Here is a 25,434-nt window from a genome sequence, read left to right as displayed (position 1 = left end):
ACAGATGAGCAGTAATCAATCACTGCGCATTTCTACCCTCTTTTCCCTATATTACGGCGGTGGCAACGGGCCCTTAAGTGTACTCAGAAAGAGTCCAAAAGCCTAACCAAGACACGCTTCATAAAAAAAATTTACTCTTTTCGTGACTTGTCTAGATCAGGCAGGACATGTCCAGACTACGGACCCTTCCGAGCCACCTGCTCTGCAAAACACTTCCTGGGTGTAGAAATTGTCTCAATGTTTACATCTAGTTTGAGTTTTTGCCGTTTAAAACTCTGTGACTTGAAGAGGACTGCATAACGAGAAGTGAACATTTACTTAACTAAACCAAATGGTGTAAATGCAAAAACTCATGACGCTGCAAGCAGGATTCGAAACTACGCAGTGAAACCCCATTGAATTACAAGTCCAACACCTTACCCACTCGGCCATCGCAGCTGCATGTGTATGATGTCACTGTTGTCGTATATGAGCCATGCGCTGCTCACGTCAGGCTGAGACCTAAAAAATAAAGTAACATAAGGACGGGGCAGGAACCAGCAGTGCCCTGTTGCCCTCACTTATTTCACATGCTTTGATATAATTAATAAAAATAGCAACACGTATCACTCAAAGTGAGTGACAGGGCACAGATGAGCGGTAATCAATCACTGCGCATTTCTACCCTCTTTTCCCTATATTACGGCGGTGGCAACGGGCCTTTAAGTGTACTCAGAAAGAGTCCAAAAGCCTAAACAAGACACGCTTCATAAAAATAATTACTCTTTTCCTGACTTGTCTAGATCAGGCAGGACAGGTCCAGACTACAAACCCTTCCTAGCCACCTGCTCTCTAAAACACTTCCTGGGTGTAGAAATTGTCTCAATGTTTACATCTAGTTTGAGTTTTTGCCGTTTAACTCTGTGACTTGATGAGGATTGCATAACGAGAAGTGAACATTTACTTAACTAAACCAAATGGTTTTCATGCAAAATCTCATGACGCTGCAAGCAGGATTCGAACCTAAGCTAGGAAACCCCATTGGATTTCAAGTCCACGCCTTAACCACTCGGCATTCGCAGCTGCGTGAGTATGATGTCACTGTTGTCGTATACGAGCCATGCGCTGCTCACATCAGGCCGACACCTAAAAATTAAAGTAACGGAAGGACGGGGCACGTACCAGAAGTGCCCTGTCTCCCTCACTTATTTCGCATGCTTTCATACAATTAATAAAAATAGCAACACGCATCACTCAAAGTGAGTGACAGGGCACAGATGAGCGGTAATCAATAACTGCACATTCCTACCCTCTTTTCCCTATATTACGGTGCTGGGAATGGGCCCTTAAGAGTACTCAGAAAGAGTCCAAAAGCCTAAACAAGACACGCTTCATAAAAAAATAATTACTCTTTTCCTGACTTGTCTAGATCAGGCAGGACAGGTCCAGACTACAAACCCTTCCTACCCACCTGCTCTCTAAAACACTTCCGGGGTGTAGAAATTGTCTCAATGTTTACATTTAGTTTGAGTTTTTGCCGTTTAACTCTGTGACCTGATGAGGATTGCATAACAAAAAGTGAACATTTACTTAACTAAACCAAATGGTGTTCATGCAAAATCTCATGACACTGCAAGCAGGATTCGAACCTAAGCGGGGAAACCCCATTGGATCTCAAGTCCAACGCCTTAACTACTCGCACATCACAGCTGCGAAAGTATGATGTCACTGTTGTCGTATACGAGCCATGCGCTGCTCACATCAGGCCGAGACCTAAAAATTAAAGTAACGGAAGGACGGGGCACGTACCAGCAGTGCCCTGTCTCTCTCACTTATTTCGCATGCTTTCATACAATTAATAAAAATAGCAACACGCATCACTCAAAGTGAGTGACAGGGCACAGATGAGCGGTAATCAATCACTGCACATTCCTACCCTCTTTTCCCTATATTACGGTGCTGGGAATGGGCCCTTAAGAGTACTCAGAAAGAGTCCAAATGCCTAAACAAGACACGTTACATAAAAAAATTACTCTTTTTGTTACTCGTCAAGATCAAGCAGGACAGGTCCAGACTACGAACCCTTCCGAACCACCTGCTATCTAAAACACTTCCTGAGTGTTGAAATTGTCTTACTGTTTACATTTAGTTTGAATTTTTGCTGTTTAACTCTGTGACTTGATGAGGATTGACTAACGAGAAGTGAGCATTTCCTTAACAAACCAAATGGTGTTCATGCAAAATTGCACGACGCTGCAAGCAGGATTTGAACCTGCGCGGGGAAACCCCATTGGATTTCAAGTCCAACGCCTTAACCACTCGGCCATCAGAGCACCATGAGTATGATGTCACTGTTGTCGTATATGAGCCATGCGCTGCTCACCTCAGACCGAGACATAAAAAATAAAGTAACTGAAGGACGGGGCAGGTACCAGCAGTGCTCTGTTGCCCTCACTTATTTCGCTTGCTTTCATGCAATTAATAAAAATAGCAACACGTATCACTCAAAGTGAGTGACAGGGCACAGATGAGAAGTAATCAATCACTGCGCATTTCTACCCTCTTTTCCCTATATTACGGCGCTGGCACCCGGCCCTTAAGTGTACTCAGAAAGAGTACAAAAGCCTACACAAGACACGCTACATAAAAAAATTACTCTTTTCGTGACTCGTCAAGATCAGGCATGACAGGTCCAGACTACGAACCCTTCCGAACCAGCTGCTCTCTAAAACACTTCCTGAGTGTTGAAATTGTCTTAATGTTTACATTTAGTTTGAGTTTTTGCTGTTTAACTCTGTGACTTGATGAGGATTGCGTAACGAGAAGTGAACATTTCCTTACCAAACCAAATGGTGTTCATGCAAAATCGCACGATGCTGCAAGCAGGATTCGAACCTGCGCATGGAAACCCCATTGGATTTCGAGTCCATCGCCTTAATCACTTGGCCATCGCAGCTCCGTGAGTATGGTGTCACAGTTGTCGAATATGAGCCATGCGCTGCTCACGTCAGGCCGGGACCTAAAATATAAAGTAACATAAGGACGGGGCAGGAACCAGCAGTGCCCTGTTGCCCTCACTTATTTCACATGCTTTGATACAATTAATAAAAATAGCAACACGCATCACTCAAAGTGAGTGACAGGGCACAGATGAGCGGTAATCAATCACTGCACATTTCAACCCTCTTTTCCCTATATTACGGCCCTGGGAATGGGCCCTTAAGAGTACTCAGAAAGAGTCCAAAAGCCTAAACAAGACACGCTTCATAAAAAAATAATTACTCTTTTCCTGACTTGTCTAGATCAGGCAGGACAGGTCCAGACTACAAACCCTTCCTACCCACCTGCTCTCTAAAACACTTCCTGGGTGTAGAAATTGTCTCAATGTTTACATTTAGTTTGAGTTTTTGCCGTTTAACTCTGTGACTTGATGAGGATTGCATAACGAGAAGTGAACATTTACTTAACTAAACCAAATGGTGTTCATGCAAAATCTCATGACACTGCAAGCAGGATTCGAACATAAGCGGGGAAACCCCATTGGATCTCAAGTCCAACGCCTTAACTACTCGGCAATCACAGCTGCGAGAGTATGATGTCACTGTTGTCGTATACGAGCCATGCGCTGCTCACATCAGGCCGAGACCTAAAAATTAAAGTAACGGAAGGACGGGGCACGTACCAGCAGTGCCCTGTCTCCCTCACTTATTTCGCATGCTTTCATACAATTAATAAAAATAGCAACACGCATCACTCAAAGTGAGTGACAGGGCACAGATGAGCGGTAATCAATAACTGCACATTTCTACCCTCTTTTCCCTATATTACGGTGCTGGGAATGGGCCCTTAAGAGTACTCAGAAAGAGTCCAAAAGCCTAAACAAGACACGCTACATATAAAATTACTCTTTTTGGGACTCGTCAAGATCAGGCAGGACAGGTCCAGACTACGAACCCTTCCGAACCACCTGCTCTCTAAAAACTTCCTGAGTGTTGAAATTGTCTTAATGTTTACATTTAGTTTGAGTTTTTGCTGTTTAACTCTGTGACTTGATGAGGATTGCGCAACGAGAAGTGAACATTTCCTTAACAAACCAAATGGTGTTCATGCAAAATTGCACGATGCTGCAAGCAGGATTCGAACCTGCGCAGGGAAACCCCATTGGATTTAAGGTCCAACGCCTTAACCACTCGGCCGTCGCAGCTCTATGACTATGATGTTACTGTTGTCGTATACGAGCCATGCGCTGCTCAAGTCAGACCGAGACCTACAAAATAAAGCAACGGAAGGACGGGGCAGCTACCAGCAGTGCCCTGTTGCCCAAACTTATTTTGCATGCTTTGATACAATTAATAAAAATAGCAACACGCATCACTCAAAGTGAGTGACAGGGCACAGATGAGCGGTAATCAATCACTGCGCATTTCTACCCTCTTTTCCATATATTACGGCGCTGGGAATGGGCCCTTAAGAGTACTCAGAAAGAGTCCAAAAGCCTAAACAAGACACGCTTCATAAAAAAAATTACTCTTTTCCTGACTTGTCTAGATCAGGCAGGACAGGTCCAGACTACAAACCCTTCCTACCCACCTGCTCTCTAAAACACTTCCTGGGTGTAGAAATTGTCTCAATGTTTACATCTAGTTTGAGTTTTTGCCGTTTAACTCTGTGACTTGATGAGGATTGCATAACGAGAAGTGAACATTTACTTAACTAAACCAAATGGTGTTCATGCAAAATCTCATGACGCTGCAAGCAGGATTCGAACCTAAGCTAGGAAACCCCATTGGATTTCAAGTCCACGCCTTAACCACTCGGCATTCGCAGCTGCGTGAGTATGATGTCACTGTTGTCGTATACGAGCCATGCGCTGCTCCCATCAGGCCGACACCTAAAAATTAAAGTAACAGAAGGACGGGGCACGTACCAGCAGTGCCCTGTCTCCCTCACTTATTTCGCATGCTTTCATACAATTAATAAAAATAGCAACACGCATCACTCAAAGTGAGTGACAGGGCACAGATGAGCGGTAATCAATCACTGCACATTTCTACCCTCTTTTCCCTATATTACGGCGCTGGGAATGGGCCCTTAAGAGTACTCAGAAAGAGTCCAAAAGCCTAAACAAGACACGCTTCATAAAAAAATAATTACTCTTTTCCTGACTTGTCTAGATCAGGCAGGACAGGTCCAGACTACAAACCCTTCCTACCCACCTGCTCTCTAAAACACTTCCTGGGTGTAGAAATTGTCTCAATGTTTACATTTAGTTTGAGTTTTTGCCGTTTAACTCTGTGACTTGATGAGGATTGCATAACGAGAAGTGAACATTTACTTAACTAAACCAAATGGTGTTCATGCAAAATCTCATGACACTGCAAGCAGGATTCGAACATAAGCGGGGAAACCCCATTGGATCTCAAGTCCAACGCCTTAACTACTCGGCAATCACAGCTGCGAGAGTATGATGTCACTGTTGTCGTATACGAGCCATGCGCTGCTCACATCAGGCCGAGACCTAAAAATTAAAGTAACGGAAGGACGGGGCACGTACCAGCAGTGCCCTGTCTCCCTCACTTATTTCGCATGCTTTCATACAATTAATAAAAATAGCAACACGCATCACTCAAAGTGAGTGACAGGGCACAGATGAGCGGTAATCAATAACTGCACATTTCTACCCTCTTTTCCCTATATTACGGTGCTGGGAATGGGCCCTTAAGAGTACTCAGAAAGAGTCCAAAAGCCTAAACAAGACACGCTACATAAAAAATTACTCTTTTGGGACTCGTCAAGATCAGGCAGGACAGGTCCAGACTACGAACCCTTCCGAACCACCTGCTCTCTAAAAACTTCCTGAGTGTTGAAATTGTCTTAATGTTTACATTTAGTTTGAGTTTTTGCTGTTTAACTCTGTGACTTGATGAGGATTGCGCAACGAGAAGTGAACATTTCCTTAACAAACCAAATGGTGTTCATGCAAAATTGCACGATACTGCAAGCAGGATTCTAACCTGCGCAGGGAAACCCCATTGGATTTCAGGTCCAACGCCTTAACCACTCGGCCGTCACAGCTCCATGAGCATGATGACAGTGTTGTCGTATACGAGCCATGCGCTGCTCGAGTCAGACCGAGACCTAAAAAATAAAGCAACGGAAGGACGGGGCAGGTACCAGCAGTTCCCTGTTGCCCTCACTTATTTCACATGCTTTGATACAATTAATAAAAATAGCAACACGCATCACTCAAAGTGAGTGACAGGGCACAGATGAGCGGTAATCAATCACTGCACATTTCTACCCTCTTTTCCCTATATTACGGTGCTGGGAATGGGCCCTTAAGAGTACTCAGAAAGAGTCCAAAAGCCTAAACAAGACACGCTACACAAAAAATTACTCTTTTTGGGACTCGTCAAGATCAGGCAGGACAGGTCCAGACTACGAACCCTTCCGAACCACCTGCTCTCTAAAAACTTCCTGAGTGTTGAAATTGTCTTAATGTTTACATTTAGTTTGAGTTTTTGCTGTTTAACTCTGTGACTTGATGAGGATTGCGCAACGAGAAGTGAACATTTCCTTAACAAACCAAATGGTGTTCATGCAAAATTGCACGATGCTGCAAGCAGGATTCGAACCTGCGCAGGCAAACCCCATTGGATTTAAGGTCCAACGCCTTAACCACTCGGCCGTCGCAGCTCTATGACTATGATGTTACTGTTGTCGTATACGAGCCATGCGCTGCTCAAGTCAGACCGAGACCTACAAAATAAAGCAACGGAAGGACGGGGCAGCTACCAGCAGTGCCCTGTTGCCCAAACTTATTTTGCATGCTTTGATACAATTAATAAAAATAGCAACACGCATCACTCAAAGTGAGTGACAGGGCACAGATGAGCGGTAACCAATCACTGCGCATTTCTACCCTCTTTTCCCTATATTACGGCGCTGGGAATGGGCCCTTAAGAGTACTCAGAAAGAGTCCAAAAGCCTAAACAAGACACGCTTCATAAAATAAATTACTCTTTTCCTGACTTGTCTAGATCAGGCAGGACAGGTCCAGACTACAAACCCTTCCTAGCCACCTGCTCTCTAAAACACTTCCTGGGTGTAGAAATTGTCTCAATGTTTACATCTAGTTTGAGTTTTTGCCGTTTAACTCTGTGACTTGATGAGGATTGCATAACGAGAAGTGAACATTTACTTAACTAAACCAAATGGTGTTCATGCAAAATCTCATGACGCTGCAAGCAGGATTCGAACCTAAGCTAGGAAACCCCATTGGATTTCAAGTCCACGCCTTAACCACTCGGCATTCGCAGCTGCGTGAGTATGATGTCACTGTTGTCGTATACGAGCCATGCGCTGCTCACATCAGGCCGACACCTAAAAATTAAAGTAACAGAAGGACGGGGCACGTACCAGCAGTGCCCTGTCTCCCTCACTTACTTCGCATGCTTTCATACAATTAATAAAAATAGCAACACGCATCACTCAAAGTGAGTGACAGGGCACAGATGAGCGGTAATCAATCACTGCACATTCCTACCCTCTTTTCCCTATATTACGGTGCTGGGAATGGGCCCTTAAGAGTACTCAGAAAGAGTCCAAAAGCCTAAACAAGACACGCTTCATAAAAAAATAATTACTCTTTTCCTGACTTGTCTAGATCAGGCAGGACAGGTCCAGACTACAAACCCTTCCTACCCACCTGCTCTCTAAAACACTTCCTGGGTGTAGAAATTGTCTCAATGTTTACATTTAGTTTGAGTTTTTGCCGTTTAACTCTGTGACTTGATGAGGATTGCATAACGAGAAGTGAACATTTACTTAACTAAACCAAATGGTGTTCATGCAAAATCTCATGACACTGCAAGCAGGATTCGAACATAAGCGGGGAAACCCCATTGGATCTCAAATCCAACGCCTTAACTACTCGGCCATCACAGCTGCGAGAGTATGATGTCACTGTTGTCGTATACGAGCTATGCGCTGCTCACATCAGGCCGAGACCTAAAAATTAAAGTAACGGAAGGACGGGGCACGTACCAGCAGTGCCCAGTCTCCCTCACTTATTTTGCATGCTTTCATACAATTAATAAAAATAGCAACACGCATCACTCAAAGTGAGTGACAGGGCACAGATGAGCGGTAATCAATAACTGCACATTTCTACCCTCTTTTCCCTATATTACGGTGCTGGGAATGGGCCCTTAAGAGTACTCAGAAAGAGTCCAAAAGCCTAAACAAGACACGCTACATAAAAAATTACTCTTTTTGGGACTCGTCAAGATCAGGCAGGACAGGTCCAGACTACGAACCCTTCCGAACCACCTGCTCTCTAAAAACTTCCTGAGTGTTGAAATTGTCTTAATGTTTACATTTAGTTTGAGTTTTTGCTGTTTAACTCTGTGACTTGATGAGGATTGCGCAACGAGAAGTGAACATTTCCTTAACAAACCAAATGATGTTCATGCAAAATTGCACGATGCTGCAAGCAGGATTCTAACCTGCGCAGTGAAACCCCATTGGATTTCAGGTCCAACACCTTAACCACTCGGCCGTCACAGCTCCATGAGCATGATGACAGTGTTGTCGTATACGAGCCATGCACTGCTCGAGTCAGACCGAGACCTAAAAAATAAAGCAACGGAAGGACGGGGCAGGTACCAGCAGTGCCCTGTTGCCCTCACTTATTTCACATGCTTTGATACAATTAATAAAAATAGCAACACGCATCACTCAAAGTGAGTGACAGGGCACAGATGAGCGGTAATCAATCACTGCACATTTCTACCCTCTTTTCCCTATATTACGGTGCTGTGAATGGGCCCTTAAGAGTACTCAGAAAGAGTCCAAAAGCCTAAACAAGACACGCTACATGAAAAAATTACTCTTTTTGTGACTCGTCAAGATCAGGCAGGACAGGTCCAGACTACGAACCCTTAAGAACCACCTGCTCTCTAAAACACTTCCTGAGTGTTGAAACTGTCTTAATGTTTACATTTAGTTTGAATTTTTGCTGTTTAACTCGGTGACTTGATGAGGATTGCGTAACGAGGAGTGAACATTTCCTTAACAAACCAAATGGTGTTCATGCAAAATTGTACGACGCTGCAAGCAGGATTTGAACCTGTGCAGGGAAACCCCATTGAATTTCGAGTCCAATGCCTTAACCGCTCGGCCATTGCAGCTCCATGAGTATGATGTCACTGTTGTCGTATATGAGCCATGCGCTGCTCACGTCAGGCCGAGACCTAAAAAATAAAGTAACATAAGGATGGGGCAGGAACCAGCAGTGCCCTGTTGCCCTCACTTATTTCACATGCTTTCATACAATTAATAAAAATAGCAACACGTATCACTCAAAGTGAGTGACAGGGCACAGATGAGCAGTAATCAATCACTGCGCATTTCTACCCTCTTTTCCCTATATTACGGCGGTGGCAACGGGCCCTTAAGTGTACTCAGAAAGAGTCCAAAAGCCTAACCAAGACACGCTTCATAAAAAAAAATTACTCTTTTCGTGACTTGTCTAGATCAGGCAGGACATGTCCAGACTACGAACCCTTCCGAGCCACCTGCTCTGCAAAACACTTCCTGGGTGTAGAAATTGTCTCAATGTTTACATCTAGTTTGAGTTTTTGCCGTTTAAAACTCTGTGACTTGAAGAGGACTGCATAACGAGAAGTGAACATTTACTTAACTAAACCAAATGGTGTAAATGCAAAAACTCATGACGCTGCAAGCAGGATTCGAAACTACGCAGTGAAACCCCATTGAATTACAAGTCCAACACCTTACCCACTCGGCCATCGCAGCTGCATGTGTATGATGTCACTGTTGTCGTATATGAGCCATGCGCTGCTCACGTCAGACCGAGACCTAAAAAATAAAGTAACATAAGGACGGGGCAGGAACCAGCAGTGCCCTGTTGCCCTCACTTATTTCACATGCTTTGATACAATTAATAAAAATAGCAACACGTATCACTCAAAGTGAGTGACAGGGCACAGATGAGCGGTAATCAATCACTGCGCATTTCTACCCTCTTTTCCCTATATTACGGCGGTGGCAACGGGCCTTTAAGTGTACTCAGAAAGAGTCCAAAAGCCTAAACAAGACACGCTTCATAAAAATAATTACTCTTTTCCTGACTTGTCTAGATCAGGCAGGACAGGTCCAGACTACAAACCCTTCCTAGCCACCTGCTCTCTAAAACACTTCCTGGGTGTAGAAATTGTCTCAATGTTTACATCTAGTTTGAGTTTTTGCCGTTTAACTCTGTGACTTGATGAGGATTGCATAACGAGAAGTGAACATTTACTTAACTAAACCAAATGGTGTTCATGCAAAATCTCATGACGCTGCAAGCAGGATTCGAACCTAAGGTAGGAAACCCCATTGGATTTCAAGTCCACGCCTTAACCACTCGGCATTCGCAGCTGCGTGAGTATAATGTCACTGTTGTCGTATACGAGCCATGCGCTGCTCACATCAGGCCGACACCTAAAAATTAAAGTAACGGAAGGACGGGGCACGTACCAGCAGTGCCCTGTCTCCCTCACTTATTTCGCATGCTTTCATACAATTAATAAAAATAGCAACACGCATCACTCAAAGTGAGTGACAGGGCACAGATGAGCGGTAATCAATAACTGCACATTTCTACCCTCTTTTCCCTATATTACGGTGCTGGGAATGGGCCCTTAAGAGTACTCAGAAAGAGTCCAAAAGCCTAAACAAGACACGCTACATAAAAAATTACTCTTTTTGGGACTCGTCAAGATCAGGCAGGACAGGTCCAGACTACGAACCCTTCCGAACCACCTGCTCTCTAAAAACTTCCTGAGTGTTGAAATTGTCTTAATGTTTACATTTAGTTTGAGTTTTTGCTGTTTAACTCTGTGACTTGATGAGGATTGCGCAACGAGAAGTGAACATTTCCTTAACAAACCAAATGGTGTTCATGCAAAATTGCACGATGCTGCAAGCAGGATTCGAACCTGCGCAGGGAAACCCCATTGGATTTAAGGTCCAACGCCTTAACCACTCGGCCGTCGCAGCTCTATGACTATGATGTTACTGTTGTCGTATACGAGCCATGCGCTGCTCAAGTCAGACCGAGACCTACAAAATAAAGCAACGGAAGGACGGGGCAGCTACCAGCAGTGCCCTGTTGCCCAAACTTATTTTGCATGCTTTGATACAATTAATAAAAATAGCAACACGCATCACTCAAAGTGAGTGACAGGGCACAGATGAGCGGTAATCAATCACTGCGCATTTCTACCCTCTTTTCCCTATATTACGGCGCTGGGAATGGGCCCTTAAGAGTACTCAGAAAGAGTCCAAAAGCCTAAACAAGACACGCTTCATAAAAAAAATTACTCTTTTCCTGACTTGTCTAGATCAGGCAGGACAGGTCCAGACTACAAACCCTTCCTAGCCACCTGCTCTCTAAAACACTTCCTGGGTGTAGAAATTGTCTCAATGTTTACATCTAGTTTGAGTTTTTGCCGTTTAACTCTGTGACTTGATGAGGATTGCATAACGAGAAGTGAACATTTACTTAACTAAACCAAATGGTGTTCATGCAAAATCTCATGACGCTGCAAGCAGGATTCGAACCTAAGCTAGGAAACCCCATTGGATTTCAAGTCCACGCCTTAACCACTCGGCATTCGCAGCTGCGTGAGTATGATGTCACTGTTGTCGTATACGAGCCATGCGCTGCTCACATCAGGCCGACACCTAAAAATTAAAGTAACAGAAGGACGGGGCACGTACCAGCAGTGCCCTGTCTCCCTCACTTATTTCGCATGCTTTCATACAATTAATAAAAATAGCAACACGCATCACTCAAAGTGAGTGACAGGGCACAGATGAGCGGTAATCAATCACTGCACATTCCTACCCTCTTTTCGCTATATTACGGTGCTGGGAATGGGCCCTTAAGAGTACTCAGAAAGAGTCCAAAAGCCTAAACAAGACACGCTTCATAAAAAAATAATTACTCTTTTCCTGACTTGTCTAGATCAGGCAGGACAGGTCCAGACTACAAACCCTTCCTACCCACCTGCTCTCTAAAACACTTCCTGGGTGTAGAAATTGTCTCAATGTTTACATTTAGTTTGAGTTTTTGCCGTTTAACTCTGTGACTTGATGAGGATTGCATAACGAGAAGTGAACATTTACTTAACTAAACCAAATGGTGTTCATGCAAAATCTCATGACACTGCAAGCAGGATTCGAACATAAGCGGGGAAACCCCATTGGATCTCAAGTCCAACGCCTTAACTACTCGGCCATCACAGCTGCGAGAGTATGATGTCACTGTTGTCGTATACGAGCCATGCGCTGCTCACATCAGGCCGAGACCTAAAAATTAAAGTAACGGAAGGACGGGGCACGTACCAGCAGTGCCCTGTCTCCCTCACTTATTTCGCATGCTTTCATACAATTAATAAAAATAGCAAAGCGCATCACTCAAAGTGAGTGACAGGGCACAGATGAGCGGTAATCAATAACTGCACATGTCTACCCTCTTTTCCCTATATTACGGTGCTGGGAATGGGCCCTTAAGAGTACTCAGAAAGAGTCCAAAAGCCTAAACAAGACACGCTACATAAAAAATTACTCTTTTTCGGACTCGTCAAGATCAGGCAGGACAGGTCCAGACTACGAACCCTTCCGAACCACCTGCTCTCTAAAAACTTCCTGAGTGTTGAAATTGTCTTAATGTTTACATTTAGTTTGAGTTTTTGCTGTTTAACTCTGTGACTTGATGAGGATTGCGCAACGAGAAGTGAACATTTCCTTAACAAACCAAATGATGTTCATGCAAAATTGCACGATGCTGCAAGCAGGATTCTAACCTGCGCAGGGAAACCCCATTGGATTTCAGGTCCAACACCTTAACCACTCGGCCGTCACAGCTCCATGAGCATGATGACAGTGTTGTCGTATACGAGCAATGCGCTGCTCGAGTCAGACCAAGACCTAAAAAATAAAGCAACGGAAGGACGGGGCAGGTACCAGCAGTGCCCTGTTGCCCTCACTTATTTCACATGCTTTGATACAATTAATAAAAATAGCAACACGCATCACTCAAAGTGAGTGACAGGGCACAGATGAGCGGTAATCAATCACTGCACATTTCTACCCTCTTTTCCCTATATTACGGTGCTGTGAATGGGCCCTTAAGAGTACTCAGAAAGAGTCCAAAAGCCTAAACAAGACACGCTACATGAAAAAATTACTCTTTTTGTGACTCGTCAAGATCAGGCAGGACAGGTCCAGACTACGAACCCTTAAGAACCACCTGCTCTCTAAAACACTTCCTGAGTGTTGAAACTGTCTTAATGTTTACATTTAGTTTGAATTTTTGCTGTTTAACTCGGTGACTTGATGAGGATTGCGTAACGAGGAGTGAACATTTCCTTAACAAACCAAATGGTGTTCATGCAAAATTGTACGACGCTGCAAGCAGGATTTGAACCTGTGCAGGGAAACCCCATTGAATTTCGAGTCCAATGCCTTAACCGCTCGGCCATTGCAGCTCCATGAGTATGATGTCACTGTTGTCGTATATGAGCCATGCGCTGCTCACGTCAGGCCGAGACCTAAAAAATAAAGTAACATAAGGATGGGGCAGGAACCAGCAGTGCCCTGTTGCCCTCACTTATTTCACATGCTTTCATACAATTAATAAAAATAGCAACACGTATCACTCACAGTGAGTGACAGGGCACAGATGAGCAGTAATCAATCACTGCGCATTTCTACCCTCTTTTCCCTATATTACGGCGGTGGCAACGGGCCCTTAAGTGTACTCAGAAAGAGTCCAAAAGCCTAACCAAGACACGCTTCATAAAAAAAAATTCTCTTTTCGTGACTTGTCTAGATCAGGCAGGACATGTCCAGACTACGAACCCTTCCGAGCAACCTGCTCTGCAAAACACTTCCTGGGTGTAGAAATTGTCTCAATGTTTACATCTAGTTTGAGTTTTTGCCGTTTAAAACTCTGTGACTTGAAGAGGACTGCATAACGAGAAGTGAACATTTACTTAACTAAACCAAATGGTGTAAATGCAAAAACTCATGACGCTGCAAGCAGGATTCGAAACTACGCAGTGAAACCCCATTGAATTACAAGTCCAACACCTTACCCACTCGGCCATCGCAGCTGCATGTGTATGATGTCACTGTTGTCGTCAGGGATGTGGAATTCCTATAGCCCGACGCCCAGGACATATTGTTTGGGGTCAAGGGCAACAAGTTTTAATGTGTATTTTGTCCTTGGGACAAGTAGGCCCTACCCCCTACAGCACAAACCCTTTGGCTGTCAGTTTGCAGTACCACATTAAGGATCAGGAAAAGGTACTGCCTGCAATTTAGTTAATATTTGTGTGCATGTGTTAATGCTGTTCAAACTTGTATTTATGGTTCATTACTTGAAAGCCTTTGTTATTAGGGAGAGTGCTCCAAGTAAATGTACGTTCTGACTGCACTACTGACAGTGGTTCCAGTATGAAAATATGTACACAAGGTTTCAAAGTTTAGCAACATGAAGGCTCTCTGATTAGATGCAAATATTTGCAGAAGCTTGAAAGCACGATTCATTTTTCTTTGCTTTCAATATAAAATGTTCCTAAAAAATGAAAGTAGGGAAATAACATTTTGCTAAACTACTGTAAAATTTCAGGTACCATTTCTTTGCAGCATCATTTAGTAAAATGTGTTGATGCATGCTAGTATTTCCCAAAAATATTCATATTGGAAAATTTGTTTAACCAGTTTCAATAAGATTATGGGAAACCACAATAAACAAGCCTTTGCAAAGCCAGTAGGTCTGACATTGGTGGTCAGCTTTTTAGTTTTGGCAATGCGTGACTTGTTTTGGCATAGCTTTTGTAAAACCTTATTGATGTGAGAGCTGCCGGGCCCACACCATTATAACAAACATTGGCAAACGCAAAAATTGTTTTTGGTCTCAAAAAAGCACACACTCCCACATTAGTTACTGGCACTGAACAAAACTACTTTGTGTACCGATATGCTCCTTGTGAAAGAGCAGAATGATGTCACTCACAGTGAAGCCAGTCGATTCAGAGAGAGGGAATTTTAATAAACACAGAAGGTCCTGGTTAATGCCAGACCAAATTAGGGGCCCATTGGTATATGGCTTTCGTGAATTCACAAGAATTTACATTAGTAGGACAAGAAATTGTACTTCTACAAAATATTTGTGAACTACATTTTAGTGTGAGCAAATATGCATGTGTAGATTTGCTCATGTGAAAACCTGGATGTTTGAAAGTTCATTTTCCCTCCAACTATTTTTTTCCCAACTCTGAAAGAAGGTTTACGTATGCCACTCTTAGGAGTAAATTCCCAACATTTCTCAGTATGGGAAAGATTAGAGAAGATTCGTTGAAAAGCCTAAAACATGCAAGTTAGTAGGTTTGCACAGATGCAATAGGGCATTGCAAGCCTGGAACTACTGCTTACTACCATCTTCAGTCCCAGTATGTGGAGCTGCGGAAACGTGGCAACATAAAATGATTACTAGTATTCAAACACTACTATGGGATATGCCCTGGCATAATCCGAGTGGCTATATAAGAGCTCTTATATATTGAGATTGCTGCATTATTTGTGGCAGCACCAAAGGGACAAGTGGATTATGTTACAGGACAAGTAGATTTATGAAGCAACCTACTCCATGGACAAGTAGATATTTTGATAAATTCCACACCCCTGTGTCGTATATGAGCCATGCGCTGCTCACGTCAGGCCGAGACCTAAAAAATAAAGTAACATAAGGACGGGGCAGGAACCAGCAGTGCCCTGTTGCCCTCACTTATTTCACATGCTTTGATACAATTAATAAAAATAGCAACACGTATCACTCAAAGTGAGTGACAGGGCACAGATGAGCGGTAATCAATCACTGCGCATTTCTACCCTCTTTTCCCTATATTACGGCGGTGGCAACGGGCCTTTAAGTGTACTCAGAAAGAGTCCAAAAGCCTAAACAAGACACGCTTCATAAAAATAATTACTCTTTTCCTGACTTGTCTAGATCAGGCAGGACAGGTCCAGACTACAAACCCTTCCTAGCCACCTGCTCTCTAAAACACTTCCTGGGTGTAGAAATTGTCTCAATGTTTACATCTAGTTTGAGTTTTTGCCGTTTAACTCTGTGACTTGATGAGGATTGCATAACGAGAAGTGAACATTTACTTAACTAAACCAAATGGTGTTCATGCAAAATCTCATGACGCTGCAAGCAGGATTCGAACCTAAGGTAGGAAACCCCATTGGATTTCAAGTCCACGCCTTAACCACTCGGCATTCGCAGCTGCGTGAGTATGATGTCACTGTTGTCGTATACGAGCCATGTGCTGCTCACATCAGGCCGACACCTAAAAATTAAAGTAACGGAAGGACGGGGCACGTACCAGCAGTGCCCTGTCTCCCTCACTTATTTCGCATGCTTTCATACAATTAATAAAAATGGCAACACGCATCACTCAAAGTGAGTGACAGGGCACAGATGAGCGGTAATCAATAACTGCACATTCCTACCCTCTTTTCCCTATATTACGGTGCTGGGAATGGGCCCTTAAGAGTACTCAGAAAGAGTCCAAAAGCCTAAACAAGACACGCTTCATAAAAAAATTATTACTCTTTTCCTGACTTGTCTAGATCAGGCAGGACAGGTCCAGACTACAAACCCTTCCTACCCACCTGCTCTCTAAAACACTTCCGGGGTGTAGAAATTGTCTCAATGTTTATATTTAGTTTGAGTTTTTGCCGTTTAACTCTGTGACCTGATGAGGATTGCATAACGAGAAGTGAACATTTACTTAACTAAACCAAATGGTGTTCATGCAAAATCTCATGACACTGCAAGCAGGATTCGAACCTAAGCGGGGAAACCCCATTGGATCTCAAGTCCAACGCCTTAACTACTCGCACATCACAGCTGCGAGAGTATGATGTCACTGTTGTCGTATACGAGCCATGCGCTGCTCACATCAGGCCGAGACCTAAAAATTAAAGTAACGGAAGGACGGAGCACGTACCAGCAGTGCCCTGTCTCCCTCACTTATTTCGCATGCTTTCATACAATTAATAAAAATAGCAACACGCATCACTCAAAGTGAGTGACAGGGCACAGATGAGCGGTAATCAATCACTGCACATTCCTACCCTCTTTTCCCTATATTACGGTGCTGGGAATGGGCCCTTAAGAGTACTCAGAAAGAGTCCAAATGCCTAAACAAGACACGTTACATAAAAAAATTACTCTTTTTGTTACTCGTCAAGATCAAGCAGGACAGGTCCAGACTACGAACCCTTCCGAACCACCTGCTATCTAAAACACTTCCTGAGTTTTGAAATTGTCTTACTGTTTACATTTAGTTTGAATTTTTGCTGTTTAACTCTGTGACTTGATGAGGATTGACTAACGAGAAGTGAACATTTCCTTAACAAACCAAATGGTGTTCATGCAAAATTGCACGACGCTGCAATCAGGATTTGAACCTGTGCGGGGAAACCCCATTGGATTTCAAGTCCAACGCCTTAACCACTCGCCATCAGAGCACCATGAGTATGATGTCACTGTTGTCGTATATGAGCCATGCGCTGCTCACCTCAGACCGAGACCTAAAAAATAAAGTAACTGAAGGACGGGGCAGGTACCAGCAGTGCTCTGTTGCCCTCACTTATTTCGCTTGCTTTCATGCAATTAATAAAAATAGCAACACGTATCACTCAAAGTGAGTGACAGGGCACAGATGAGAAGTAATCAATCACTGCGCATTTCTACCCTCTTTTCCCTATATTACGGCGCTGGCACCCGGGCCTTAAGTGTACTCAGAAAGAGTACAAAAGCCTACACAAGACATGCTACATAAAAAAATTACTCTTTTCGTGACTCGTCAAGATCAGGCATGACAGGTCCAGACTACGAACCCTTCCGAACCAGCTGCTCTCTGAAACACTTCCTGAGTGTTGAAATTGTCTTAATGTTTACATTTAGTTTGAGTTTTTGCTGTTTAACTCTGTGACTTGATGAGGATTGCGTAACGAGAAGTGAACATTTCCTTACCAAACCAAATGGTGTTCATGCAAAATCGCACGATGCTGCAAGCAGGATTCGAACCTGCGCATGGAAACCCCATTGGATTTTGAGTCCATCGCCTTAATCACTTGGCCATCGCAGCTCCGTGAGTATGGTGTCACAGTTGTCGAATATGAGCCATGCGCTGCTCACGTCAGGCCGGAACCTAAAATATAAAGTAACATAAGGACGGGGCAGGAACCAGCAGTGCCCTGTTGCCCTAACTTATTTCACATGCTTTGATACAATTAATAAAAATAGCAACACGCATCACTCAAAGTGAGTGACAGGGCACAGATGAGCGGTAATCAATCACTGCACATTTCTACCCTCTTTTCCCTATATTACGGCGCTGGGAATGGGCCCTTAAGAGTACTCAGAAAGAGTCCAAAAGCCTAAACAAGACACGCTTCATAAAAAAATAATTACTCTTTTCCTGACTTGTCTAGATCAGGCAGGACAGGTCCAGACTACAAACCCTTCCTACCCACCTGCTCTCTAAAACACTTCCTGGGTGTAGAAATTGTCTCAATGTTTACATTTAGTTTGAGTTTTTGCCGTTTAACTCTGTGACTTGATGAGGATTGCATAACGAGAAGTGAACATTTACTTAACTAAACCAAATGGTGTTCATGCAAAATCTCATGACATTGCAAGCAGGATTCGAACATAAGCGGGGAAACCCCATTGGATCTCAAGTCCAATGCCTTAACTACTCGGCAATCACAGCTGCGAGAGTATGATGTCACTGTTGTCGTATACGAGCCATGCGCTGCTCACATCAGGCCGAGACCTAAAAATTAAAGTAACGGAAGGACGGGGCACGTACCAGCAGTGCCCTGTCTCCCTCACTTATTTCGCATGCTTTCATACAATTAATAAAAATAGCAACACGCATCACTCAAAGTGAGTGACAGGGCACAGATGAGCGGTAATCAATAACTGCACATTTCTACCCTCTTTTCCCTATATTACGGTGCTGGGAATGGGCCCTTAAGAGTACTCAGAAAGAGTCCAAATACCTAAACAAGACACGTTACATAAAAAAATTACTCTTTTTGTTACTCGTCAAGATCAAGCAGGACAGGTCCAGACTACGAACCCTTCCGAACCACCTGCTATCTAAAACACTTCCTGAGTGTTGAAATTGTCTTACTGTTTACATTTAGTTTGAATTTTTGCTGTTTAACTCTGTGACTTGATGAGGATTGACTAACGAGAAGTGAACATTTCCTTAACAAACCAAATGGTGTTCATGCAAAATTGCACGACGCTGCAAGCAGGATTTGAACCTGCTCGGGGAAACCCCATTGGATTTCAAGTCTAACGCCTTAACCACTCGGCCATCAGAGCACCATGAGTATGATGTCACTGTTGTCGTATATGAGCAATGCGCTGCTCACCTCAGACCGAGACCTAAAAAATAAAGTAACTGAAGGACGGGGCAGGTACCAGCAGTGCTCTGTTGCCCTCACTTATTTCGCTTGCTTTCATGCAATTAATAAAAATAGCAACATGTATCACTCAAAGTGAGTGACAGGGCACAGATGAGAAGTAATCAATCACTGCGCATTTCTACCCTCTTTTCCCTATATTACGGCGCTGGCACCCGGGCCTTAAGTGTACTCAGAAAGAGTACAAAAGCCTACACAAGACACGCTACATAAAAAAATTACTCTTTTCGTGACTCGTCAAGATCAGGCATGACAGGTCCAGACTACGAACCCTTCCGAACCAGCTGCTCTCTAAAACACTTCCTGAGTGTTGAAATTGTCTTAATGTTTACATTTAGTTTGAGTTTTTGCTGTTTAACTCTGTGACTTGATGAGGATTGCGTAACGAGAAGTGAACATTTCCTTACCAAACCAAATGGTGTTCATGCAAAATCGCACAATGCTGCAAGCAGGATTCGAACCTGCGCATGGAAACCCCATTGGATTTCGAGTCCATCGCCTTAATCACTTGGCCATCGCAGCTCCGTGAGTATGGTGTCACAGTTGTCGAATATGAGCCATGCGCTGCTCACGTCAGGCCGGGACCTAAAATATAAAGTAACATAAGGACGGGGCAGGTACCAGCAGTGCCCTGTTGCCCTCACTTATTTCACATGCTTTGATACAATTAATAAAAATAGCAACACGCATCACTCAAAGTGAGTGACAGGGCACAGATGAGCGGTAATCAATCACTGCACATTTCTACCCTCTTTTCCCTATATTACGGCGCTGGGAATGGGCCCTTAAGAGTACTCAGAAAGAGTCCAAAAGCCTAAACAAGACACGCTACATGAAAAAATTACTCTTTTTGTGACTCGTCAAGATCAGGCAGGACAGGTCCAGACTACGAACCCTTAAGAACCACCTGCTCTCTAAAACACTTCCTGAGTGTTGAAACTGTCTTAATGTTTACATTTAGTTTGAATTTTTGCTGTTTAACTCGGTGACTTGATGAGGATTGCGTAACGAGGAGTGAACATTTCCTTAACAAACCAAATGGTGTTCATGCAAAATTGTACGACGCTGCAAGCAGGATTTGAACCTGTGCAGGGAAACCCCATTGAATTTCGAGTCCAATGCCTTAACCGCTCGGCCATTGCTGCTCCAAGAGTATGATGTCACTGTTGTCGTATATGAGCCATGCGCTGCTCACGTCAGGCCGAGACCTAAAAAATAAAGTAACATAAGGATGGGGCAGGAACCAGCAGTGCCCTGTTGCCCTCACTTATTTCACATGCTTTCATACAATTAATAAAAATAGCAACACGTATCACTCAAAGTGAGTGACAGGGCACAGATGAGCAGTAATCAATCACTGCGCATTTCTACCCTCTTTTCCCTATATTACGGCGGTGGCAACGGGCCCTTAAGTGTACTCAGAAAGAGTCCAAAAGCCTAACCAAGACACGCTTCATAAAAAAAATTACTCTTTTCGTGACTTGTCTAGATCAGGCAGGACAGGTCCAGACTACGAACCCTTCCAAGCCACCTGCTCTGCAAAACACTTCCTGGGTGTAGAAATTGTCTCAATGTTTACATCTAGTTTGAGTTTTTGCCGTTTAAAACTCTGTGACTTGAAGAGGACTGCATAACGAGAAGTGAACATTTACTTAACTAAACCAAATGGTGCAAATGCAAAAACTCATGACGCTGCAAGCAGGATTCGAAACTACGCAGTGAAACCCCATTGAATTACAAGTCCAACACCTTACCCACTCGGCCATCGCAGCTGCATGTGTACGATGTCACTGTTGTCGTATACGAGCCATGCGCTGCTCACATCAGGCCGACACCTAAAAATTAAAGTAACGGAAGGACGGGGCACGTACCAGCAGTGCCCTGTCTCCCTCACTTATTTCGCATGCTTTCATACAATTAATAAAAATAGCAACACGCATCACTCAAAGTGAGTGACAGGGCACAGATGAGCGGTAATCAATCACTGCACATTCCTACCCTCTTTTCCCTATATTACGGTGCTGGGAATGGGCCCTTAAGAGTACTCAGAAAGAGTCCAAAAGCCTAAACAAGACACGCTTCATAAAAAAATAATTACTCTTTTCCTGACTTGTCTAGATCAGGTAGGACAGGTCCAGACTACAAACCCTTCCTACCCACCTGCTCTCTAAAACACTTCCTGGGTGTAGAAATTGTCTCAATGTTTACATTTAGTTTGAGTTTTTGCCGTTTAACTCTGTGACTTGATGAGGATTGCATAACGAGAAGTGAACATTTACTTAACTAAACCAAATGGTGTTCATGCAAAATCTCATGACACTGCAAGCAGGATTCGAACATAAGCAGGGAAACCCCATTGGATCTCAAGTCCAACGCCTTAACTACTCGGCCATCACAGCTGCGAGAGTATGATGTCACTGTTGTCGTATACGAGCCATGTGCTGCTCACATCAGGCCGAGACCTAAAAATTAAAGTAACGGAAGGACGGGGCACGTACCAGCAGTGCCCTGTCTCCCTCACTTATTTCGCATGCTTTCATACAATTAATAAAAATAGCAACACGCATCACTCAAAGTGAGTGACAGGGCACAGATGAGCGGTAATCAATAACTGCACATTTCTACCCTCTTTTCCCTATATTACGGTGCTGGGAATGGGCCCTTAAGAGTACTCAGAAAGAGTCCAAAAGCCTAAACAAGACACGCTTCATAAAAAAATAATTACTCTTTTCCTGCCTTGTCTAGATCAGGCAGGACAGGTCCAGACTACAAACACTTCCGGGGTGTAGAAATTGTCTCAATGTTTACATTTAGTTTGAGTTTTTGCCGTTTAACTCTGTGACTTGATGAGGATTGCATAACGAGAAGTGAACATTTACTTAACTAAACCAAATGGTGTTCATGCAAAATCTCATGACACTGCAAGCAGGATTCGAACCTAAGCGGGGAAACCCCATTGGATCTCAAGTCCAACGCCTTAACTACTCGCACATCACAGCTGCGAGAGTATGATGTCACTGTTGTCGTATACGAGCCATGCGCTGCTCACATCAGGCCGAGACCTAAAAATTAAAGTAACGGAAGAACGGGGCACGTACCAGCAGTGCCCTGTCTCCCTCACTTATTTCGCATGCTTTCATACAATTAATAAAAATAGCAACACGCATCACTCAAAGTGAGTGACAGGGCACAGATGAGCGGTAATCAATCACTGCACATTCCTACCCTCTTTTCCCTATATTACGGTGCTGGGAATGGGCCCTTAAGAGTACTCAGAAAGAGTCCAAATGCCTAAACAAGACACGTTACATAAAAAAATTACTCTTTTTGTTACTCGTCAAGATCAAGCAGGACAGGTCCAGACTACGAACCCTTCCGAACCACCTGCTATCTAAAACACTTCCTGAGTGTTGAAATTGTCTTACTGTTTACATTTAGTTTGAATTTTTGCTGTTTAACTCTGTGACTTGATGAGGATTGACTAACGAGAAGTGAACATTTCCTTAACAAACCAAATGGTGTTCATGCAAAATTGCACGACGCTGCAAGCAGGATTTGAACCTGCGCGGGTAAACCCCATTGGATTTCATGTCCAACGCCTTAACCACTCGGCCATCAGAGCACCATGAGTATGATGTCACTGTTGTCGTATATGAGCCATGCGCTGCTCACCTCAGACCGAGACCTAAAAAATAAAGTAACTGAAGGACGGGGCAGGTACCAGCAGTGCTCTGTTGCCCTCACTTATTTCGCTTGCTTTCATGCAATTAATAAAAATAGCAACACGTATCACTCAAAGTGAGTGACAGGGCACAGTTGCGAAGTAATCAATCACTGCGCATTTCTACCCTCTTTTCCCTATATTACGGCGCTGGCACCCGGCCCTTAAGTGTACTCAGAAAGAGTACAAAAGCCTACACAAGACACGCTACATAAAAAAATTACTCTTTTCGTGACTCGTCAAGATCAGGCATGACAGGTCCAGACTACGAACCCTTCCGAACCAGCTGCTCTCTAAAACACTTCCTGAGTGTTGAAATTGTCTTAATGTTTACATTTAGTTTGAGTTTTTGCTGTTTAACTCTGTGACTTGATGAGGATTGCGTAACGAGAAGTGAACATTTCCTTACCAAACCAAATGGTGTTCATGCAAAATCGCACGATGCTGCAAGCAGGATTTGAACCTGCGCATGGAAACCCCATTGGATTTCGAGTCCATCGCCTTAATCACTTGGCCATCGCAGCTCCGTGAGTATGGTGTCACAGTTGTCGAATATGAGTCATGCGCTGCTCACGGCAGGCCGGGACCTAAAATATAAAGTAACATAAGGACGGGGCAGGAACCAGCAGTGCCCTGTTGCCCTCACTTATTTCACATGCTTTCATACAATTAATAAAAATAGCAACAAGTATCACTCAAAGGGAGTGACAGGGCACAGATGAGCGGTAAACAATCACTGCGCATTTCTACCCTCTTTTCCCTATATTACGGCGGTGGCAACGGGCCCTTCAGTGTACTCAGAAAGAGCCCAAAAGCCTAAACAAGACATGCTTCATGTTTACATTTAGTTTGAGTTTTTGCTGTTTAACTCAGTGACTTGATGAGGATTGACTAACGAGAAGTGAACGTTTCCTTAACAAACCAAATGGTGTTCATGCAAAATTGCTCGACGCTGCAAGCAGGGTTTGAACCTGCGTGGGGAAACTCCATTGGATTTCAGGTCCAACGCCTTAACCACTCAGCCGTCGCAGCTCCATGAGCATGATGACAGTGTTGTCGTATACGAGCCATGCACTGCTCGAGTCAGACTGAGACCTAAAAAATAAAGCAACGGAAGGACGGGGCAGGTACCAGCAGTGCCCTGTTGCCCTCACTTATTTCACATGCTTTGATACAATAATAAAAATAGCAACACGCATCACTCAAAGTGAGTGACAGGGCACAGATGAGCGTTAATCAATCACTGCACATTTCTACCCTCTTTTCCCTATATTACGGCGCTGGGAATGGGCCCTTAAGAGTACTCAGAAAGAGTCCAAAAGCCTAAACAAGACACGCTACATGAAAAAATTACTCTTTTTGTGACTCTTCAAGATCAGGCAGGACAGGTCCAGACTACGAACTCTTAAGAACCACCTGCTCTCTAAAACACTTCCTGAGTGTTGAAACTGTCTTAATGTTTACATTTAGTTTGATTTTTTGCTGTTTAACTCTGTGACTTGATGAGGATTGACTAACGAGAAGTGAACATTTGCTTAACAAACCAAATGGTGTTCATGCAAAATCACACGTCACTGCAAGCAGGATTCGAACCTGCGCAGGGAAACCCCATGGGATATCAAGTCCAATGCCGTAACCACTCGGCCATCGCAGCTCCATGGATATGATGTCACTGTTGTCGTATATGAGCCATGCGCTGCTCACGTCAGACCGAGACCTAAAAAATAAAGTCACGGAAGTACGGGGCAGGTACCAGCAGTGCTCTGTTGCCCTCACTTATTTCGATTGCCTTCATACAATTAATAAAAATAGCAGCACGTATCACTCAAAGTGAGTGACAGAGCACAGATGAGCAGTAATCAATTGCTGCGCATTTCTACCCTCTTTTCCCTATATTACGGCGCTGGGACCGGACCCTTAAGTGTACTCAGAAAGAGTCCAAAAGCCTAAACAAGACACGCTACATAAAAAAAATCACTCTTTTCGTTACTCATCAAGATCAGGCAGGACAGGTCCAGACTACGAACCCTTCCGAACCACCTGCTCTCTAAAACACTTCCTGAGTGTTGAAATTGTCTTAATGTTTACATTTAGTTTCAACACCCGCTCAGTCCACAGACACGCAACAGAACTCTGGGACCTACTCG

General features: G+C 43.7%; 21 non-coding genes across 21 annotated transcripts; all 21 read right to left on the bottom strand.

The window, feature by feature from the left end:
- Window positions 1-356: 356 nt before the first annotated feature.
- On the bottom strand, window positions 357-438 carry TRNAT-UGU (transfer RNA threonine (anticodon UGU)). Its single transcript has one exon. It is a non-coding gene; the product is annotated as a tRNA-Thr (tRNA).
- A 1,792-nt stretch (window positions 439-2,230) lies between these two features.
- TRNAS-UGA (transfer RNA serine (anticodon UGA)) lies at window positions 2,231-2,312 on the bottom strand. The gene has a single exon. It is a non-coding gene; the product is annotated as a tRNA-Ser (tRNA).
- Window positions 2,313-2,853: 541 nt separating this feature from the next.
- TRNAS-CGA (transfer RNA serine (anticodon CGA)) lies at window positions 2,854-2,935 on the bottom strand. The gene has a single exon. It is a non-coding gene; the product is annotated as a tRNA-Ser (tRNA).
- A 3,037-nt stretch (window positions 2,936-5,972) lies between these two features.
- Window positions 5,973-6,054, bottom strand: TRNAS-UGA (transfer RNA serine (anticodon UGA)). The gene has a single exon. It is a non-coding gene; the product is annotated as a tRNA-Ser (tRNA).
- A 2,411-nt stretch (window positions 6,055-8,465) lies between these two features.
- Window positions 8,466-8,547, bottom strand: TRNAS-UGA (transfer RNA serine (anticodon UGA)). The gene has a single exon. It is a non-coding gene; the product is annotated as a tRNA-Ser (tRNA).
- A 541-nt stretch (window positions 8,548-9,088) lies between these two features.
- On the bottom strand, window positions 9,089-9,170 carry TRNAS-CGA (transfer RNA serine (anticodon CGA)). The gene has a single exon. It is a non-coding gene; the product is annotated as a tRNA-Ser (tRNA).
- A 546-nt stretch (window positions 9,171-9,716) lies between these two features.
- TRNAT-UGU (transfer RNA threonine (anticodon UGU)) lies at window positions 9,717-9,798 on the bottom strand. The gene has a single exon. It is a non-coding gene; the product is annotated as a tRNA-Thr (tRNA).
- Window positions 9,799-12,212: 2,414 nt separating this feature from the next.
- On the bottom strand, window positions 12,213-12,294 carry TRNAS-UGA (transfer RNA serine (anticodon UGA)). The gene has a single exon. It is a non-coding gene; the product is annotated as a tRNA-Ser (tRNA).
- Window positions 12,295-12,833: 539 nt separating this feature from the next.
- Window positions 12,834-12,915, bottom strand: TRNAS-UGA (transfer RNA serine (anticodon UGA)). The gene has a single exon. It is a non-coding gene; the product is annotated as a tRNA-Ser (tRNA).
- Window positions 12,916-13,456: 541 nt separating this feature from the next.
- On the bottom strand, window positions 13,457-13,538 carry TRNAS-CGA (transfer RNA serine (anticodon CGA)). The gene has a single exon. It is a non-coding gene; the product is annotated as a tRNA-Ser (tRNA).
- A 545-nt stretch (window positions 13,539-14,083) lies between these two features.
- Window positions 14,084-14,165, bottom strand: TRNAT-UGU (transfer RNA threonine (anticodon UGU)). The gene has a single exon. It is a non-coding gene; the product is annotated as a tRNA-Thr (tRNA).
- A 3,346-nt stretch (window positions 14,166-17,511) lies between these two features.
- On the bottom strand, window positions 17,512-17,592 carry TRNAS-UGA (transfer RNA serine (anticodon UGA)). The gene has a single exon. It is a non-coding gene; the product is annotated as a tRNA-Ser (tRNA).
- Window positions 17,593-18,133: 541 nt separating this feature from the next.
- Window positions 18,134-18,215, bottom strand: TRNAL-CAA (transfer RNA leucine (anticodon CAA)). Its single transcript has one exon. It is a non-coding gene; the product is annotated as a tRNA-Leu (tRNA).
- Window positions 18,216-19,383: 1,168 nt separating this feature from the next.
- On the bottom strand, window positions 19,384-19,465 carry TRNAS-UGA (transfer RNA serine (anticodon UGA)). The gene has a single exon. It is a non-coding gene; the product is annotated as a tRNA-Ser (tRNA).
- Window positions 19,466-20,006: 541 nt separating this feature from the next.
- On the bottom strand, window positions 20,007-20,088 carry TRNAS-CGA (transfer RNA serine (anticodon CGA)). The gene has a single exon. It is a non-coding gene; the product is annotated as a tRNA-Ser (tRNA).
- Window positions 20,089-20,629: 541 nt separating this feature from the next.
- Window positions 20,630-20,711, bottom strand: TRNAS-CGA (transfer RNA serine (anticodon CGA)). Its single transcript has one exon. It is a non-coding gene; the product is annotated as a tRNA-Ser (tRNA).
- Window positions 20,712-21,256: 545 nt separating this feature from the next.
- TRNAT-UGU (transfer RNA threonine (anticodon UGU)) lies at window positions 21,257-21,338 on the bottom strand. Its single transcript has one exon. It is a non-coding gene; the product is annotated as a tRNA-Thr (tRNA).
- Window positions 21,339-23,106: 1,768 nt separating this feature from the next.
- Window positions 23,107-23,188, bottom strand: TRNAS-UGA (transfer RNA serine (anticodon UGA)). The gene has a single exon. It is a non-coding gene; the product is annotated as a tRNA-Ser (tRNA).
- A 541-nt stretch (window positions 23,189-23,729) lies between these two features.
- On the bottom strand, window positions 23,730-23,811 carry TRNAS-CGA (transfer RNA serine (anticodon CGA)). The gene has a single exon. It is a non-coding gene; the product is annotated as a tRNA-Ser (tRNA).
- Window positions 23,812-24,237: 426 nt separating this feature from the next.
- Window positions 24,238-24,319, bottom strand: TRNAS-UGA (transfer RNA serine (anticodon UGA)). Its single transcript has one exon. It is a non-coding gene; the product is annotated as a tRNA-Ser (tRNA).
- A 540-nt stretch (window positions 24,320-24,859) lies between these two features.
- TRNAS-UGA (transfer RNA serine (anticodon UGA)) lies at window positions 24,860-24,941 on the bottom strand. Its single transcript has one exon. It is a non-coding gene; the product is annotated as a tRNA-Ser (tRNA).
- Between the last annotated feature and the right edge of the window lie 493 nt (window positions 24,942-25,434).

This window comes from Lissotriton helveticus, chromosome 11 (assembly GCF_964261635.1).
Source record: "Lissotriton helveticus chromosome 11, aLisHel1.1, whole genome shotgun sequence".
In the NCBI taxonomy this organism is placed as follows: domain Eukaryota; kingdom Metazoa; phylum Chordata; class Amphibia; order Caudata; family Salamandridae; genus Lissotriton; species Lissotriton helveticus.
The sequence above is the reverse complement of the archived record's forward strand: the minus strand, read 5'-3'. Positions and strand labels throughout refer to the sequence as shown.